The sequence below is a fragment of the Sphaeramia orbicularis genome, chromosome 8 (genome assembly GCF_902148855.1).
Source record: "Sphaeramia orbicularis chromosome 8, fSphaOr1.1, whole genome shotgun sequence".
NCBI classification, from domain to species: Eukaryota; Metazoa; Chordata; class Actinopteri; order Kurtiformes; family Apogonidae; genus Sphaeramia; species Sphaeramia orbicularis.
Window position 1 is genome coordinate 25,936,065 of NC_043964.1, and position 20,385 is coordinate 25,956,449.

The window sequence follows — 20,385 nt, forward strand, 5'->3', positions numbered from 1 at the left end:
TGTGTTTACGCCTCTTGCCTCTTGGATATCTCTTGGATATTTTAGACCGTTGATCTGTTTTGGAGACTGAAGACAATAGATTAATCAAAACAAGCAAACGCAAGTTATTCCACTAGGTGAAATGTACAATTGGTGTGATGCAAATTAGCAGCATTTCTCTTAGCGACTGTGTCTTTAATCAGCAAAAGCTGAATATAAAACAAAAACACCTGTGTCCAAGCATCCACCCAAAGCACTTGTCTTTACTGTACATTATCTAAATATACAGGGTTTGCTTATTTGCTGTAGTTATTAGTATTCATACAGGCAGAGTTGGTTTCAGAGGCTGATATAATTGTATCCAGCCCTTTTTCTGCTCTTTGAATAGAGGTGTAAAGCAGCTGATATTTAATTAAAAGCAGAATAGTGAATTGTTTTAGTGTTTCTTTGTGAACCAAACAAAAGTTTTCTACACACGAGTGGATAACCATTCACACCTATGGTCGGATGCACATCTCTGAGCTTTCTTTCCCACATATCTGAAAGTTTTTAATTAGGATTATCTCCCTTTTCACCAACACAGCCTGATCTAATTTCTGCCTAATTGTTGTTATTTACACAGTAAAGGTTTACGGGAATTTATCGACATTTCCTTTCCCAGATCTCAGTGTCGGCTGTCGATAATGAGTGGGGGAAATTATTTTCAACACTCAGTCATTATCTGTGTGTTCAAGTAGTCTTCCTTTTAATATGCTAATGTGGCTGATATAATCAGCTGCTAATTGTAAAACACTTCAACTACGACACATTTTGTGGCACTCTCCCCTGAATGAAGAAATCACAGCCAGTCAGTGGCAAGGGGTTGCGGTCGGGTGAACCGCCGCTGCCGCCGCCACCACCACCACCGCCGCCGCCAACGACGATCTGTTTATGTTCTCGGGAGACGTTGTGGAGGGATGCGCCTGCCATTCGATCCTGCATGGCACCAATCCAAATCACACAGACTCCTATAGAAACGTGTAGGCTGGCATGGATCTGCTGCCGATGGGGATGTTAGTGATCGCCCACCATCGGTGTTTGTCTTTCTCATCTTTCTTAACCCATAAAGACTCAGAGCTACTTTTGTGTCAGTTCCCAGTTGAATTTTTCTCTATTTTTTAATCTTTCTTAAGTGATTTATCACCATGTATTCTTATATTGTCTTTTGCATTTAGCATTTTTAAGTGAAAATCATGTATTTTCCTATATTTAAATTACTGATTATGTAGATGTTCATAAAAAATCAGATTAAAGTTGAGGTTTATTATATCACAAACAGAGAAAACTGAAGAAAAAGTGACTTTTTCAGTAAAATCTGTCATTAACCAAACATAAACTAAGGGCGGATCTACTAAGATCCTAATTTGCATATACTAATTTGTTTGCGCAATCTAGAATTTTGCATGTGGGGTTGGACCACGGTTTGTGGGTGATTTACAAAGACTGCTTGCGCAAATTACAACAGGTACAAAGTCTTGGAGACCGCCCTATTTAAATGAGGGTTTTGCGTGCTCAACTGGAGACAATACACTGTTAAAACTGCTCTGGGATACACCAGCACTAATGGAAACAGTGCGCTGAATGATCCAGACACACAGAAATGTAACATTGGAGGAGTTTTGTCAGAATGTATTGCATGACTCATTCATTTTTCATTTTAAAGGTGGTGGTGGTGGTGGTGGTGGTGGTGGTGGTGGCGGTGGGGGTGTAGTTGGATTGAATGACTGTCAGGCACACATAATTTTGTCACACTTTATCCTGATGTCGGTGCGTATTTTTAATCACAGTCATCAGGCATGGAAAAGACTCCTGGAAAGTGTGTGTGTGTGTGTGTGTGTGTGTGTGTGTGTGTGGGGGGGGGGGGGGGCAGTGCATACGTCTTAATTATTTTTTCTTCCATCATTCCAGAAATATTCACACAAGGGTGAAAAATGCATTCTCTGCATCTCATTTCATCATTTCGATGTCTCCTAACTACAGCCATGTGTGTGCAGTTACACATCCGACTGTTCGCACCTCTTTTTGAGACGTGGTAAATACAGACGCAGTTTCTATGAGCAAAATCGCTTTCGGGTTTGATAAATCACTCTGCGTGTGCTAAAATTAATATATTTACATTTTCTCCTCCCAGCACACGCACAATTGCATGTAAACTCCCCATATTGCATATTCATTGTGGCAAATGTACTAACTGGATGCAGACACGCTATTTTGCGCCTTTGAAAGACACAGCCCTTAGTGTGCACTGTTAGTAAATCAGTTTGTACATTTTTTTCCCGTGTGCAGTGGGTTTGCACATGTTTTAATACACGCAAACCTTTGATAGATCCGGCCCTGAGTGTCTCCATCCACTGTCATTTATTGAACTCCATGGATTTTACTGATGAATCCAACGTGATATCATGACTTGCTTAAATATACACGTAACTTTTAGTTGGCATGTTGTCTGCATACATTATAAGCTTTCTGTGTGTATGTTCACACCGTGTCAAATACCACACACTGATTGTTAGGGTTAGGGTTATGTGAACTGGAGATCTTGGTGTAAATTGACACACAATCAAATGACGTTGAGTTACACGCGAAGGGCATATGTATAAGCACGCCAAATGCCATAAGAACTGACGTGACATACAATGCGATTTCATGAGATCAGTCTCAGTGAATCAATTTTGTAGAAGCCAGAAGAACACTTGTTTATCATTTTGTGCCTTTTGGACAATTTGTTGATTATTTCATCAATTTTTTTGTTAATTTTGTGCATTAATTTGATCATCTCCTTAATTTTATTCTTTTCTCTTCATCTTATGTTTATGCTTTTCATTATTGTATTAATTTTGTTTGTGATTTAGTCCTTTTTTTTATTACGTTCATTTTCTTGATATTGGTTCAATTGGTTCATTATTTTGTCCATTTTACTAATTGTGGCAAATTCCAAATTATATTTTCTCTACATTTAACCTTTCTTAAGTGATTTCACATTTGTGATTTAACCTTATCTAAGTGACTTTTTCAGTAAAATCTATCATTAACTGAATATAAACCAAGTGTCTCCATTCACTGTCATTGATCAAACTCCATAGATTTTACTGATGAATCAGTGTTCAAAGTTTTTATCCATTTTGTTCAGTTTGTTACTTATTGCATTCATGTAACTTTTTTTGTATTATTTATTATTAATTTCTGTTCATTTTATTCATTACTTTTGCTGTTTTTGTACATTTTGCTGCCTATTTTAGCCTTTTTTACATGATTTTAGAAAATCTTTTGCTTATTTTACATATTCATCATTTTGTGGGTTTTTTTAAAATTTGTTTTTGTTCATTTTGTTTAGTAACATATATAAAACAAGTGTGTCCATCCACTATCATTGATCCAACTCCATGGGTTTTACTGGTGAATCAATGTTGTAGAAGATGACGGTGTTTCCACGTTCACTATGGAGCCTTGGAACGTCCAAATGGGTCATATCTGATGGCCATGAAAAGATGACAAACTGCATTTTACACCAATTCTTTACATGTATTGATAGGATTAGTGAGGCTTAAGTTATTAAACATTTTAGATCAGTAGATGCTTTTGGTCGCCGGTGAATATTTGGGTCTTTATGGGTTACAAACCACATTTGATTCGATCCTTTTGTACGGTGGGCTTATACCTGTGTGCTATTTATGTCACAACATCTTAAATGAATCTTTTTTTATTGCGTCTTAACCGGAATGATGAAAGTAGTGTTCTCCTCATGTCCTCCGGGGATGCGAGTGCTTTTCTGCGGGAGAGGATGGGATCCTGACTTTGTTTTTCTCCTTCGGCTGTTATTTCCCTGAAGAGAAGAGTCGAGTGAAAGGAGCTATGAGTGATCGACTCTGCCTTTATTCTCCAAGTTTTCGGGGGATTTGAAGTTATTGAAAGTCTGGGGATGGGTGACAGCTTGGAGATGTCTGTGTGATGCCTACCAGGCATGCGCCGGAGTCGGACGTGGCGTTTTTCTGTGTTGTCGAGCACGCACACGCACGCTGCCACCGCCGCTCGCAGCCTCTCAGACAGAGGGCACAGGCTCCATGTTCTCAAATACATGTTATTCTTGCGGCCAATCATTTCTGCTCACACATGACATCTCTCCCAGATTGATTTCATTCAGCTGTAGAGGGCGGCAAGATCAAACAAATGTTGTCTGAAATAGCGGCGGCGGTGCAGGGAGGCGGTGGGGGGAGGGGGTTGGGTCAGGGGTGGGAGGTTGCTCGCTTGAAAGATGAAGTGAGGGATAGAAATAGAGAGAAAGAGAATCAGTCATCCAGTCAGCGCCGTGCCGTGTGGTAACACGGCGTCGCCTTGGAAGGTGTTATGCTGCCTTCACATGCGTTCGGGAAGATGATCCTTTCCATTAGTGAACTATAAATTACGAGCGTGTTGTGTTCAACTGCTTTTGTTGTGGTAGCGAAATGAAAAATGGCCGACGTGACCCTCTACTTGGGTAAATTCGATTTGGATGTGTTAGTTCATCTGCTTTTTCTTGTAAATTTTTTGTTTTGCAAATTGTATGTGCTATAAATGTGCAAAATCATCAGCTAACAGCAGCAGAACGTTAATAAAATGTTAGCTTCGTAGCATAATTCCATAACGAAAAGCATCGTTTATCATTTGCAGTGAATCCTTCGTTGCTCTCCGCCATCTTGAAAAGGTCAAAGGTTACAGCTCACTTATAAAAAATTTTTCCCCCAGTTCTCCAGTGGAAAATGAAACATGAGGGGGTGTTCATGTGCAATTTTCACATTCGTAAATAGTATTTATCATAATTCCCATAGCATGTGAAGACAGGATTAGTCTATAAACCAGGGGTGTCAAGCATCCAGCCTGCTAAAGGGTCCAATCCAGCCCATGGGATGAATTTGTGAAATGCAAAAATTATTCTGAAAATATTAATGATTAAGGATGTAAAAATCTTTGTAGTTCAGGTTCCACATACAGACCAATATGATCTATAGTGGATCAAAACAGTAAAATACTATCAAAGTAACCTATAAGTAATGACAACTCCAAATTTTCTCTTTGTTTTAGGGTAAAAAAGTTAACTTATTGGACAATGTTTACATTTACAAACTATATATTTGTTAGTTTTTTGTTTATTTCTTTTAATTTAGCTGATGTTTGTTAATTTTTTGTACAGTTTTGTTTTTGTCATTCTATATTTTGTTCATATTTGTTGTTTTTATTTGTTTTTTTCCCCTTTTAAGTGTTCCCCCTTTTTAGTGTTCATATTTTTCAAATTTCTCAAAATTGCTGTTAATTCTAATCCACATACGTAAATGATGAGACTGAGACATAATATTGTTCTAATTGCTCTTCAAATTTCAGGTGATTTGTAAATATAAACATTATAATGTAATTTACTTCTTTTATGCTAAAACACATAGAAAAGTTTGGAGTTGACATTATTTATAGGTTATTATGTTATTATTTTATTGCTCTGACCTGTTTCAGATCACTTTGGGCTGAATGTGGCCCCTGATCTAAAATGACTGTGACAGCCCTGTGTTAGTCTATAAACCAACAATCCTTTCAACAACTGCTTCTGCTCACAGCGAGGTGGCCTTTTTTTGTAGGAGGAGGAGAAGGATGGGGACGGTGGGTGGGGGTGGTTGAGGCCCTATTCCTTGACGACGCCTCTGAGTACCCATGCAAGGAATAATGGATGTGTAATATGGAACGACAGCTTGCAGAGCACTATCATTAATGTTGTAATTCACTTTTAGTGTTTCTACTATTGCGCTGCAACAGGAGGCACAGATGTCACCTGAATCTGCTCGTCCTAGCAGCCAGAGCACACCCGGTTTTCACCAGCTGTCTTGGAACGCACCCTGCCAGCCCCCCCAGTGTGGGCAAATGTGGCCATGAGTGTGTGTATTACGTGTGCGCATCCTTGTTTTGGACGCCTTGTTAATGTAACTTTTGGTTTTTGGGAAATTAGACAGCGTCCTGAACGTTTCATGCTCGAACATAAAACTTCTGCTTTGGCTCGAGAAAGACACATTTCAGCATATTTCAGCATCAGGTCAGCACAGCCTCTTAAAAAATGACTTCGGATTCTGCTGGGCTCCAGGTTGAGCAATTAATCGGATCGCAATGTCAGCCTGTGAAGTTATATAATCGCAAAAGGCTGCAGTTTAAAGGTCCGGTGTGAGCCTGGTGGCTTTATAGATTCAGAATCACTGGCTTTGGTGAAATGGACAATATTTCTTCAATATGACTGAAATTATACTGTTCAGAGACTCTAAGGGTGTCAAACATAAGGCCTGTGGGCCAAAACTGACCTGCCGAATGGTCCGTGATGGAGTGCAAAAATGACACTGAAAATATTAATAGTCAAGGGTGTTCAGGGGCTGAATACAGCCCATTGTGATATCAGGTAAAATAAAAATACCCTATAAATAATGAAAACTCCAGATGTTCTCCTTGGTCATATGAGAAAGTAAAATTACATCTTCTAAAAATCTTTGGTGCTGCAGCAAAAAAAAAAAACAAAAAAACAAAACAAAAAACAATCACTTGTAAATGGCTTCAACTTGATCCACCGGTGCTGGAGGACTGGTTGAAAATTGTTGATGAAATTTACAAAATGGAGAGATTAACATTTATGCTGAGGCTGCAAGATAAACTTTACATGATAAGGTGGGGCAAATGGATTAGTTTCTTTAAAAAAACTAACTGGTGGTTTGTCTCATAGTCCTATGAAATGTTATATAAACTGCCGCTCTAAAAAATGAATTGTGTAACTTGATTGCTATTTCATAACTGTAACCTAAAGTATCTTTACTATTAGATTATGACTGTTATCTGTTGCTGATTGTTGTTTGTTATGTTCTGTATGACAAAATGATAAACAACTAATAAAAATAAGTGCTAAAAAAGAAAGTAAAATTACATTATGAAAATATTTACATTTACCAGCCTTTTCACAATAAAATGTGATTAACTGTACTCATATGTATAATCTGTACACATGTCTATATATGTAATTATGTATGTAGATATATGTATATAGGTGTACGTATGAGTATCTCCCCAATCCAACCTGTGGCATAATCAGCATGTGCACAGCTGTAAACAGTATTTATATCTTTTTTGATTTGTCTTTATTTTTGATTTTGCTTTTGTTTGCTTTGTTTGTGTTCCACTCTTGCTGCTGTAAATTTGGAATTTCCATTTGTGGGACTAATAAAGGAATATCTTATCTTATCTTGTCTTACCTTACCTTATCTTTTCTTTTATTATCTTATCCCGAACAAATATAAGAAACATGAAATTCCTTAAGAAAAATAAGTGTAATTTTACAGTATTCTGCCTGTTACAAAGGTTTCCTGCATTTGTAGAATGACTGTGATCTGTAAATTGTGTTAATAATAAGCTGCAGCGTAAAATTGGTGAAATTGCACTTATATTAATTAAAGATAGTACAGGGTGTTCATAGTGTTTTTTTTTAAGTTATTCACATTTAACTTTCACACTAAAACCAAGAGAAACATTTGGATAATAATGTATAAGTTATTATGCTTATATTATTTTACTGGTCTGGCCCTCTTAAGATCACACTGGGCCGTTTGTGGCCTCTGAACTAAATGAGTTTGTCACCCCTGCTCTAATATAAGGATTTATGTGGACGCAGATCTGATACGACGTGGACTAGTACTTCACCACTTCCATTTCAGAACCAATCAGACTGTAACATACAACAACGTCTTTTTGTCTATTTCCCTTTTTGCAGTTGTAGGTCTCTGGTCAGCAATTTTACGGTCACTGTTTTCTATGGTGTACATTTTTATGTGATTTTTAGGCCGTTGGAGAGTTTTTCTATTCATCCTACATCTTTGCTTCACATCAGAGGTGTGAAACTCATTTTAGTTCAGGTTCCACATTCAACCCAATAGGATCTCAAATGGGTCTGACTTGTAATAACATAATGACCTATAAATAATGACACCTACAATGTTGTCTTTATATTTTAGACATTACACGATGAAAATGTTTACAAATACAAACTATCCTTTAAAAAAAGTAAATGACATGAACAACCATTAATAACCTGGCACTCTTAAGAAAATCAAGTGCACTTTTAACAACATTATTCTTCAGTTTGTCATTGCATGCATTACAACTTACAGATCATAGTGGATCTACAATTACAGAAAACATTTAGTAACAGGCAGAATATTGCTAAAATTGCACTTACTTTTCTTAAAACATTTCATGTTGTTCATATTTGTTCATGTCATTCAAATTTTTTGTGAAAGGATAGTTTGCAATTTTACTTTTTTACACTAAAATAGAGAGAAAATGCTTGTCATTGTTTATAGGTTATTATGATAGTATTTTACTGGTCTGATCCACTTTGGATCATCTTGGTCTGTATGTGGAACCTAAACTAAAATGATTTTTACATCCTTAATTCTTAATATCTTCACAAATTCTTGATTGGATCCTTTGGCGGCTGGTTTTGGCCCAGGGACAGTATGTTTGACACACGTGTCTTACATGCTCAAAGCATTTAGTCAGACAAGTGTAAAGAAATTTCACCCGTTCTGTTGGAAATTTATGTAAGAAAGAAGATCAATAAAAAGAAAAGAAGGACAGAAGAAGAAGAAAACCATGATGAACATAACACTTCAAACAAAGGATCAAAGTGAACCAGATCTATCATTACGTTTCCAGTTGTGTAATCTACTCAACCCTCGAGCCAGAAATGTACATGCAAAAAACTGCTATAAAATCAGCGTAGATCAATATTTTTATGGTTTTTGTCAGTATAAATCTCTTAAACCACTTCAGCTCTTCTCAAAACTCCCAAATATTGAACCATTTTCAGAATTTCAGCCCTTAGTATGTGATTCATTTATTTTCTAAAAACAAAAAACACAAAATATGAGATATTTTCCATATAATACACAGTCAAAGGATGCCACATGGCTTTATATCAGAGTCTTGGACAGGTCAAAGATTATCAATAACACTGTAGTTGTATTGATTCAGTGCATCATGACCAAAAATGACTCATTGACTTACATGGAAACCATATTTTTTAATCTCATATAAATATACTAATGCAATAACATCAATGTTGTAGCTACTTTTTGACATATCTAAGACTCCAGTCACCAGAAATATAATATGATATAAAAATATCTGATTTATTGTGTTTCCTGATAATTGCTGAATGTTTGGTAGTTTGAGCAGAGCTGAGATGGTTTGAGTGATTAATACAGGATGCATGTACATTTTTGGCTCAAGGGTAGTAAATTACAGTGATCCACAAGGGTTAAACTGATTAAAATGACCTCTGATTTAATGTGATTGGACTGATATTTTGATTATCAGTGGAATATCAGACACTGAGCAGAGAGAGAGAATCTGTGTAAAATGTACATTTTTGGAATGATTAATAATCTGTGGATTTTCCTTCATAATGAAGAGCATAGACTCAAATGACACTAATGTTGCTATAACTGCTATATGACTTTTTTCTCACATGTTTGGCATCAAATTCAACCTGATTCATCAGTAAAATAACAACAACCAAATAAAATCTGACTTCACAGAAGTGATATTAACTGAAAAGTGAAAATATCATCAGAGCACTTTAAATCCAGCTGTTAATGGTTGTAAATATTCTAAAAAGTGAATTATTTACCCCTCAGTTTGCTCAGCCTACATTTCCCACAGTGCAGCTCTTCAATACCACGTTCATTTGCCAACATGTGCATCCTTCAAACTGAGTGCAGGTTTTTATTCTGCAGCATAAAACCCAGAGCCAAGGTAACTGATTACATCAATCTGGAATCACTGGCTGTAATTTAGTTAGAAGAACTTTTTAAGAGACTAAAAACACGACAAGAAACTTTAATTATTTCCAGGGTTACATAATAGTCTAATTGAGTTGTGTACAGTGTTATTCCAAAAGAAAATAAAAGCGGAGATCGATCTGCCTTAGACGACATAATAAAGTCTATTCGAGTGTCCAATTTCCACTGAAAAAATTTAATCTGTCTGAGTTTCACTCAACAGAAACATAAGGAAATACTCAGCTTCTACTATATCGTCCATGTGCTGTATTAACAGTATTTTCTCCTCCATCATCCCTTTTATGTAAGAAAATGTTCAACAGGAACAAATTAAACAACATGGACAAGTAACGTATATAAAACTAAAATAATGTCTGCAGCAAAATTATAAGAATCTGCACATTTGATGCTTCAGTCACATTATTTTTGCTCTAACTTTAACCATTAAAGACATAGAACTATTTTTGTGGCAGCTTCCAAATGATTTTTTCCTCTACATTAACTTCTCTTTGTGATTTACTGCTATTTATTATTTTATCCTCTGCAGTTTTTTGGTGAAAATCATGTATTTTCCTATATTTGATTCACTAATTGTGTAAATATTCATAGTAATTTAAAAGGTTTTTATGTCAAAACCGGAAAAAAAACAAACAAAAACGAAACATTAACTAAACATAATGTGTGTCCATCCACTGTCATTGATCAAAGTCCACAGGTTTTACTGGTGAATCAATGTTGTAGAAGATGATGGTGTTTCCACGGTAACTATGGAGCTTCTGAATGGAAATGGGTCATATCTGATGACCATGAAAAGATGAATAAGTGTATTTTACACCAATCATTTACATGTATTAATAGGATTAGTGGATCAGTAGATGCTTTTGGTCATCGGTGGGTGTTTAGGCTTTTGGATTCAATGCTGTTATTTGGTTTGTTTTTGTTTGCATTTTCATTTTATGCATTAAACAAATCAAAAATTGGAAAAACAAATTCAACAGAGAGGTAGAAAATCTGGCAAATCTATAAAAGATGACGGCAAGTTAGTGCAATGGAAACAGAATTAGTAAATAAGAAACAAATAGGGACCACATCTGTTTCAGGTGTGTCAGATTATTTAGAGATTATTTGTGAAACATTCAAATCGGAATTAGAATAGTTTATTTTCCTGGAGAATCGCCTAAATCAGGGGTGTCAAACTCATTTGAGTGAAGGGGCCACAGTCAGTCCAATATGATCTCAAGTAGGCAGTAAAATAATAACCGTGAAAAAAGTAAAATTATATTATGTAAATGTTTACATTTCAAAGTATAAAAAAAAAAAAAATCTGAATAACACGAACAACTACGAACAGCCTGACAATTCTTAAGAAAAATAAGTGCAATTTTAACAATATTATACCTCAGTTTATCATTTACACATGTGCATTACAACTTACAGATCACACTGGATCTACAAATACACAAAAAATTTAATAACAGGCAGAATATTGGCAAAATTGCTCTTATTTGTCTTAGGACATTCCATGTTGTTAATATTTGTTCAGATTATTCACATTTTTAATGAAAAACTAGTTTGTAAATGTAAACATTTTTGTGTATTTTTACTTTTTTACACTACAATAAAGACAAAAGTTTGGAGTCATCATTGTTTATAGGTTATTATGATAGTATTTTACTGGCCTGATCCACTTTTCATCATATTGGTCTGTATGTGGAACCTGAACTTAAAACGAGTTTGACTCCATTGATTATTAATATCAGTATAATTTTGTAGTTCACAAATTCATCCCCCGGGCCATATGTTTAACACCCCTGGCTTAAAAATATGTGAATGAAGAACCAAAGAAGTGCTGTCATTCCATCCAAATTCTAATAGTATTCTTTAAATGACAGTTTAGATTATGGTTTAAGGTTTGGTTGTTAATATGGATGAAGTCAGTGCAAACTTTGACTGATATTCCATGACATCTACCTTAAAAATATTATGTATTCAGGTGAACATTGTAGTTTTAATGTACCTGTACCTATAATGTACAGTAGCGTCGCTCTTAAGATTGAAGTAAATACATCTTATTTTACATTTGCGTGAGCGTGGATTGGATTTGATTCATAAAAACTGCATTTCATCTGTTTCTTAATCAACCCAGATCTGCCAAAAACCTTAACAAAAGCCATAATATGTGAATGTGTCTCAATAATCCTTCCTAATTCTTCATTGACTTGATGTGCATTCCCAAACCTGAAACGCATCAGTCAGATGTTCAGTCACTTTTTCTTCAAAGTGTAGCCTTTTCTCTTCTGACGGAAAATGCAAAAACAATAAGTAAATAATGATATGGATTTCATGCATTCCTGGGCTCTAATTGAAACAGGTGTGATTAGCATATTGTTTGTGTTTCACGCTGCACCGTAGGCCTATTTGTGTTTTACGGGGACCTTTATGGAAATGAGTGCTTTGGAGAAAAAAAAAAAAAATCAACAGAAATGTATCCTATTTCTTTAAAAGGGGCACAAATTTACTGTGAAGATCATCCTGGCAAAACCACAGAGGGAAATGTCAGAAAGGGAAAAAAAGGTTCAAAGAGAAAATAGCTGACTGACTCTGTAAGTGAAGCTAAGCTCAAAATGAAAAATGTTCATTATATGCCCGTCAAGGTGAAAGGAAGCCATCTCCTCGCCGCCGCAGTTAAAATGTCGACCTCTCCTTCTCCGAGGGTGAAAAGAGGAGGAATGGAAGGAGAGGAGGAAACGCCGAGTGTGTGTATGTGTGTGTGTGTGTGTGTGTTTTGCATGTATGTGTGTGAGTGACTGATCTGAGCTGCAGTTCAGACAAGGGCAGGGATGTTAATGGTGCTGCTCAGTAAAATGACCCTTACATCCGTTTCTTCATACATTTTCCAGCGCTTCAGAAGTCCTCATATTTTCCCCTTGTCAGCAGTGTTTGTGTATCATTGTTGGGCTGTGTGCGCGACCTCTACATCGAGTGCGGCGCCCTCTCGCCCCTCTCCTTGTCTCTTTGTATGTACCTGCTCATGTTAAGGCTGTTGACTCGCATTTTACTCAGCTGTTGAAGCACAATGTTAGCGTTGACCTCCGCTGATCACAGACGCCGACAACTCTGCCTCATTACAGACAATTTTCACATTTTTAAATCTCACATAAAGATACTAATGCAATGAAATCAATGCTGGAGCTGCTTTTTGATGTATCTAAGACTCCAGTCACCCTCACCCTATCATCACTTTTCCAATGTGTAATATACTCAATATTTGTTCAGTTTTTTTATGCACTTTTATTGGTTTTTATGCACTTTTATATATGTTTATTTATAGATGTATGTGGCTTTTTATAGAATTATGTGTATTTTCTCGTATTTTTTTATCTGACTCTCTGAATGACCACACAAGAATTCCTATGTGTATATGCACAAATGGCAAATAAACTTGTGAATCTTTTCTGTATAAATCTCTTAAACCACTTTGGCCATGTTCAAAAGTACCAAATGTTCGGTCATTTTCAGGATTTTACCCCAGTTTGAAAACCATGATGCCACTTGTTTTATTAAAAAACAACAGAAAATATATGTATTTTGCATACAATACACAGTGGAAGGTGTTTCATATAAGAGTCTTGGACAGGTCAGATATTGTTAATAACAATGTAGCACTGAATTAGTGCCTTGACAAAAAAAAAAAAAAAAAAAAGACTCACATTAAACTCACATTAAAATACTTATGCAAAGAAATCAATGTTGTTGCTACTTTTTGACATATCTAAGATTCCAGTCACCCTCACCCTATCATCACTTTTCCAGTTGTGTAATCTACTGGACCCTCGAGCCAAAAGTACACATGCAAATAACTGCTATAAAATCAGCATAGATCAATATTTTTGTATAAACCTCTTAAACCGCCTCACCTCTGCTCAAAACTACCAAACATTCAATCATTTTCAGGATTTTAAACCAGTTTGAAAACATGATCCCACTTGTTTTTTTTAATTAAAAAACAACACAAAATATGATTTATTTTCCATATAATAGAGGGTGGAAGGATGTGCCATTGTTTTATATCAGAGGTTTGGACAGGTCAAAGATTATCAATAACACGTAGTCGTATTGATTCAGTGCATTATGGCCGAAAATGACTCATTGACTTACATGGAAACCATACTTTTTAATCTCACGTAAAAATACAAATCCAATGAAATCAATGTTGTTGCAGAAATATAATATAGTATAAAAAAATGACTAATTTCTGGTGTTTTTCTCATGAATAACAGTATCATGTATTAAAACTGGCTTTTAAATGGTTAAAATCTTGATAATTACTGAATATTTGGTAGTTTGAGCAGAGCTGGGGTAGTTTGAGCGATTAATGTAGAAAAACAGGAAAAATTTTCAAGGAGTTTTTTTGTGCAAGTACATTTTTTGGCTCAAGGGTAGTAAATTACAGTGGTCCAAAAGAGTTAAATTGATTAAAATTACCTCTGATTTAATCTGATTGGATTGATATTCTATCTATTCTTATCAGTGGAATATCAGACACTGAGCCGAGAGGGGATCTTCTGTGTAAAATGTACATTTTTGGAATGATTAATGATCTGTGGATTTTCCTTCATTATCAAGAACATAGACTCAAATGACACTTATGTTTCTAATCATTGCTATATGACTTTTTTTTTCTTACATAATGTTTGGCATCAAATTCAACCTGATTCATCTGTAAAGAATAACAACAACCAAATAAAATCTAACTTCACAGAACCAACATTAACTGAAAAGTGAAAATGTATCATCAGAGCACTTTAAATCCAGTGATTGATGGTTGTAAATATATATAAAAAATTATGAATTTACATCTCAGTTTGCTCATCCTACATTTCCCATAATGCAAATCTTCAATTCCTCATTCATTTGCCTACACCTGTAGCCTTCAAACTGAATTAGCGCAGGTTTGTATTTTGCAATTCAAAAACTTGATGAATTTACCCCTCAGTTTGCTCATCCTACATTTCCCATAATGCCCCTCTCCTTGTCTCTTTGTATGTACCTGCTCATGTTAAGGCTGTTGACTCGTTTTACTCATCTGTGAAGCACAATGTTAACGTTGACCTCTGCGGATCACAGATGCCGTCAACTCTGCCTCGTTACAGACAATTTCTATAATCAAATGTTACTTGAATTGCTCACTGCAGTCGTGTTTGTGTTTATTTATAACAGCCCTCTCTCGGCGTTAACACTACGGCTGCCGTAATGCTGTGAATCCCTGAGAACGAAGCAGCGTCTGACCACACTGTTGGCAAAAAACTTTCACTATCGATTGTTGCGGCCTCACAGTGGTGATTTGTGAGTTTTGTACTCGTGCCAGGGCTCGTTATAATTTTTATAAAGATTCGATGCCAGTGTGGCTGGGCTCAACTATCTGTTATGGATTATGAGCTAACCTTCTACCTCTGCCTCTTATTTCTTACAGCCGTCTTAGATGTGAAGTATTACATTTTTATGAATGTGAGCGTTGAAGTACACTTCCCAGGAACTCAGTGCAGTCATCATTAACAGTCTCCCTACTGCTGCAAACTTTTCCTTTATTTTACTCTCTTTTTTCGATGAAAATCACAAAGAATTTTCCACCTTCACAGCTCTGAAGTTTTTTTCATTGTTAGAGTGAAGACTTGCCACTGGAAGTCAGTTTTTTTTGAGCAGCACTAAAATGACTTAAATATGATTTTTACAGGTTGTATAATGAGGTTCACATTACTTTTAGTTGATACGCATAGCAATTTCCATTGTAAGTGGAAATACAGGATGGCAACAGTCTTAGGATGCCACCTTACAGTGCAATAAATAAAGAAATAATCAATTTAACAGATGCAAAATACAGAATATGCAACAGACTACAGATATGCAAATGATATGATAATTATTTGTGTCATTTTGGTTCAATTTGTTGACTATTTTGGTGATTTTTTAAAAAAAATTTTGTTTAATATATTGACCATTATTTTGATTATTTTGTATTTTTTTCAGTGTTATAGTAATTTTGTTGATTGTTTTTCAGATATTAGTGTTAGTTCATTTACTTGTTCTGTCAGTACTGTTAGTTCATTTTGTTTTGTTGTTAGTTTTGCCCCATTTTTTTTTTTTTTTTTTTTTTTTTACAAAGGCATAAAATGTCTAATTTACCTGTAACTTAGAGACATGACAATCTTAATATGCTTATTTTTTGTTTACTATTTCAGTGTAACGGTAGAGGTGCCTCTTAAATTTACGTTATTTGTTAGAATGACAAGAAACATTCAGATTCCTCTCCTTATTACCTGAGACGTTCACAGTTCAAAACAAAAGCTCTGTATGAACGCTATCCAAGCACAACATTTTCGATTACGCCCACCTAAAGTCTATGGACACGGTAAATTGATTGATTGATTTATTGATTTATTGATTGACAGAATAACTTTATAACGAACAAACGGCCTTTGTTGAAAGACTTCGACGCTGTTAATAGTAAACCTTCCTGGTTAAACAAGAGATTTACGAGCTGCAACTGAAGGCAGCATTAACTGCCATCAACAAGTGTGTCAGACTGGAGTAAATTGACGTTTTCTGTTAAAAAAAAAATGTGCAAAAACCCGTTGAAAGGTAATAATATGTGAACTTTTATAACTCCGGTGAGGGAATGACGGTTTTGCATTTTAGCTGTGACTTTCACATAAAGAGTAGACCGTTTTCTGTGATGTATTGTATGTAATTTGTCTTAATTGAGCTAAGGCAACCTTAATTGCTGGCTTAGTTGATAAATGATAGCACTGACTGTTAGCATCGTTGCTCAAAGGTGGAGTTGGATAATTATCGGCGGATTATCAGTTTGCGTGTGATTTAGAAGTTCTAGTTATAATATTAGTAGTCACCAGAAGAATGTGGAGGTGCTTTTGTGTTTACTGTAGTCTCTTTCACTTTATATTCCTCTTTTCCAAACATGCTAATGGAGCCTTAAGATAGCATTAACAGGAGTTTACACTATTCAAGGGACTCAAGTGAGCTGAACTGGGTCAGGACCACCACCACAGTGATGTCCACCTCATTTTTCTACATTACTCAGAGCTGGGGGTTGAAGTTCCACCTTAAAAAGACATGATTTAGCCCCAGTGCTGCACCGGCTGACACGGCCCTTCATTACCATGAACACACACACACACACACCAGAGTTTATTTGTGACTCAGTCCCACATCCACCGACCTGCTGCCACAAATACCCAGCAGAACAACAAATGTGGATTAATCCACTTCTGAAAATAGTTCCCGACATATGTTTGATAAAAACCACAGTGTTCAGCTCCTTGAGGAGGCCTGTTTTTATAATAACACGCAGGGTCCAAAATTAACTTCTACTTCATCTGCCAATGAGAGGTAAACAGAGAACATTTAGAAGCCAAACACATTGTTTGCCGCCTTTAAAGCTTCATTTATCTGAATAAAAAGCACCTCAGTACACAACTAAAATGAAAAATACCACTAGTTATCTGATTTAATATATGCCACCCAAATAATATAACCATTAAAAATGCAGTGGGAACCTGCAGTTTGTTCATTTATGACCCTAAAGAGTAACTACAGACCACACTGTTTTATAGATTTATGTCTGCACATGATACAGGCATGTTTTTTCCGATAACACTCACATTGGACATCATGCATTTCACACTAAAATGCCAAGCATTTAGGAGAATGTGCTGTATTCTGTTTTTTAACATTTTGATGTTTGTTGTCAGTATTCTGTGTCATGCTGCTCACATGGCACAAAAAAGCCACTTTTCCTGCTAAAAATGGGCTTGGATTTGATCATTGTTGTGCCAGATTCTTTGACTGTAACCCAAAAGATATATTATATCAGCTTAATTTGCTAAAATTGTTTATTTTTCAGCCAAACCCAGAATTTAGCCACATTTGGTGCTTGATTGGTTTAATTTTGGACCTTATACATGTGAGCTGCTTGTAAAGATTTAAACAGATGCAACAGAAAGACAATGCTTTTCAATGATTATGAACCAAATAATTGATTAGGTCTTTCTCAAGTACTGTTGGGAGTAAGAAAAACATAAAATATTACCAGACTTAACATTTTGATCTTAATTTTCCTCAATACCATGATATGGTTTGATTCATTACACAGATATGAGGTTCATTACTTGTTTTTATTCACCTTACTATGCTTCTCAAGGTTAAAAATCCTCTATAGATATCAGATGTGGGCGTTAAATCCAGTGGTTGTTTTTGTGTGTTAACCCATGAACTGACCAGATGATAATCAAGAATGAGGCTTGATTTTTATTCTCATATCAGGAAATAAAGAGCAGGAAAAGAGCAGTACAGTTTGCTCATTATTTGGCTTAAAAAAACATGTTTCCATTGTCTGCTGTTTCTATTTGCAGCTTCTGATTTGGATAGAACAGCGTGGACACCAGACTTCACTCACAGCATCAGCCGACCGTGATTTATTTTCTTCTCAACTCATCACCTTTGACCTCTGACCTCTGAACCAGGTAGGATGACTCACTTTCCCACAACTTATGTAACTAATGGCCTTAGATGCAAGTGTTTATGTTGGAGCGTGAAGTGAAGGGAAAGAATAGAGATAAAAAAAAAACAAAAAAAAAAACCTATCCATCTCTGTCAAAGCAAATGGGAAATATCACAAAGAGGACGTTCTATAGAAGCGAATCACATCATATTAAATGTAATAAATGAAAAAATATACGTCTAGCACAGCCCTTCAGTGTGGTGTGAGTCATCACTCTTGTGATGCAGGATGATCCGACATGATCTGATACAGTGCAATGAAAAAGGATATAACGCTTCATGGTTCAGTATGGCACAGATAGTTTGATTTTTCTGTCCGTTGTTCTTATGCAGTCAGCAAATCATGAATTAAACTAAAAAAAAGTTCAACTCTTAGCTCATATTTTTATTTGTCTTATCCTGCAGCTGAGCATCTAAAGCACCGGTTTGTAAACAGAAAAAATAGAATCAATCAAATCAAACCTCGGTGGCACCTTAAACCGGCCCCTATGTCCCGTTCGCTGTCTGAATTAAGTGCTTTTCTTTCTCCATGATGATCTGTGACTCGCCTGGGCCCGCCTCTGCCTCTGCAGTGCCTGAAATCTCTGTTCTGAGATTTGGTGGTGTGAATTGGGAAGTATAGAGAGGAGGAGAAATTGTTGGTCATGTTAAATAATAAATAAATGATAAAGTTGTAGGGCTGAGATGTTAAAAATAATGCATGCTGAGTTCATCCCTAATTGTCTGCAGCATGTCTGTGAATCTTAACATCCATGTCAGCGATGTGCAGGTTATTAAAAATCAGTAATTGGTTGCAGTCACTTGTTACATCTCTTGGAATTTATGAAATTGCTTTACCAGTTGCTGCATGTTAAAGGAATTAGTTACTGAAAAAAAAAAAAAGATACTTTTTTTACATGTCTACTGAGGCTTCTGCACAGCATGTAGCAAGAAAATTATGATACTTTATCCATTTTAGGATCTAGTGTTGTCCATTCATTGTGCATTATGGCTTACAGTCTTTCTTTATCTTTGGTGTTATGATTATTAGCTGCTTGAAAGTAGCAAGGGGGGCTTTGTGTCTTCAATAACATACATGTGCTGTTTTCCTGGTTTACAGAGCTAAATTCAGTCTTGGACCGTTTTCCCCATTGTATGTGGAGTCAGAACTTGAGTCTTTTGTGATTAGTGTTGTAGAGACCTATTATTTTACTACAGTTTTAATTGGAATGAAGGAGGGAAGAGTAATTCTGTATTTCTAGCTCACATTGTCATAATGTGTCTGTAGATCCTTAAAAAGTCTTCAATTAAGGCCTTAATTATTCCTAAAACAGATCATTTATCCCTAAATCTGACATTCAAAGGCCTTAAAAATCCCACGGACACAATAAATGATATTTTCTTTGTAAATCTTTGTAGTCCAACCTGTAATTAGTGTTGATCATTTTATCCTAACGGATATGGGAATGAGTGGAGCCTCCAACAATCATTAATGGGTGGAGGGGTTCAGGTATGAGCTTTAGACCAAAGATAACTAGGAAAATGTTCTAAAAAGTCAGAAATTCAGCAGACCTGGAGATATGCTTATTGTGTATGTAGGGCGTTTGCTGTGTATTTTAGTGCATTTTAGTGTATTATTTTATAGCATTTTATGACATGTTGTGTTTTACATTTTTTTTGGTATATTTTAGTACATTTTTTTGTATATTTTAGTGTATTTTTGTGGATGTTGGTGTATAATAACTCCAACAATCATTCATGGATAGAGGGGTTTAGGTATGAACTTTAGCAGCTTGAACGTCAGCAGCAGAAACATTAGTCATGGACACATGGAAATGTGATGTTTGTCGATTGAAACATGGTTAAAACAGGTTCAACACAATAACTGTGAGGCTCATTGGAATCTTATTTATGTGAATGGAAGATCTGAAATGACCAGAGACGCCTTGAAAAATGTCTTAAAAAGTTAATTCTGCTT

At 35.8% G+C, this 20,385-nt stretch overlaps 1 protein-coding gene across 1 annotated transcript in view; it reads left to right on the forward strand.

Moving 5' to 3' along the window:
* Positions 1–20,385, forward strand: part of LOC115423903 (RNA binding protein fox-1 homolog 3-like) — a 716,495-nt gene that overhangs the window by 160,031 nt on the left and 536,079 nt on the right. Inside the window, exon 3 of the mRNA XM_030140918.1 lies at positions 18,281–18,391. The gene's annotated coding sequence lies outside the window, so the exon portion shown is untranslated. The remainder of the gene's footprint in view (positions 1–18,280; positions 18,392–20,385) is intronic.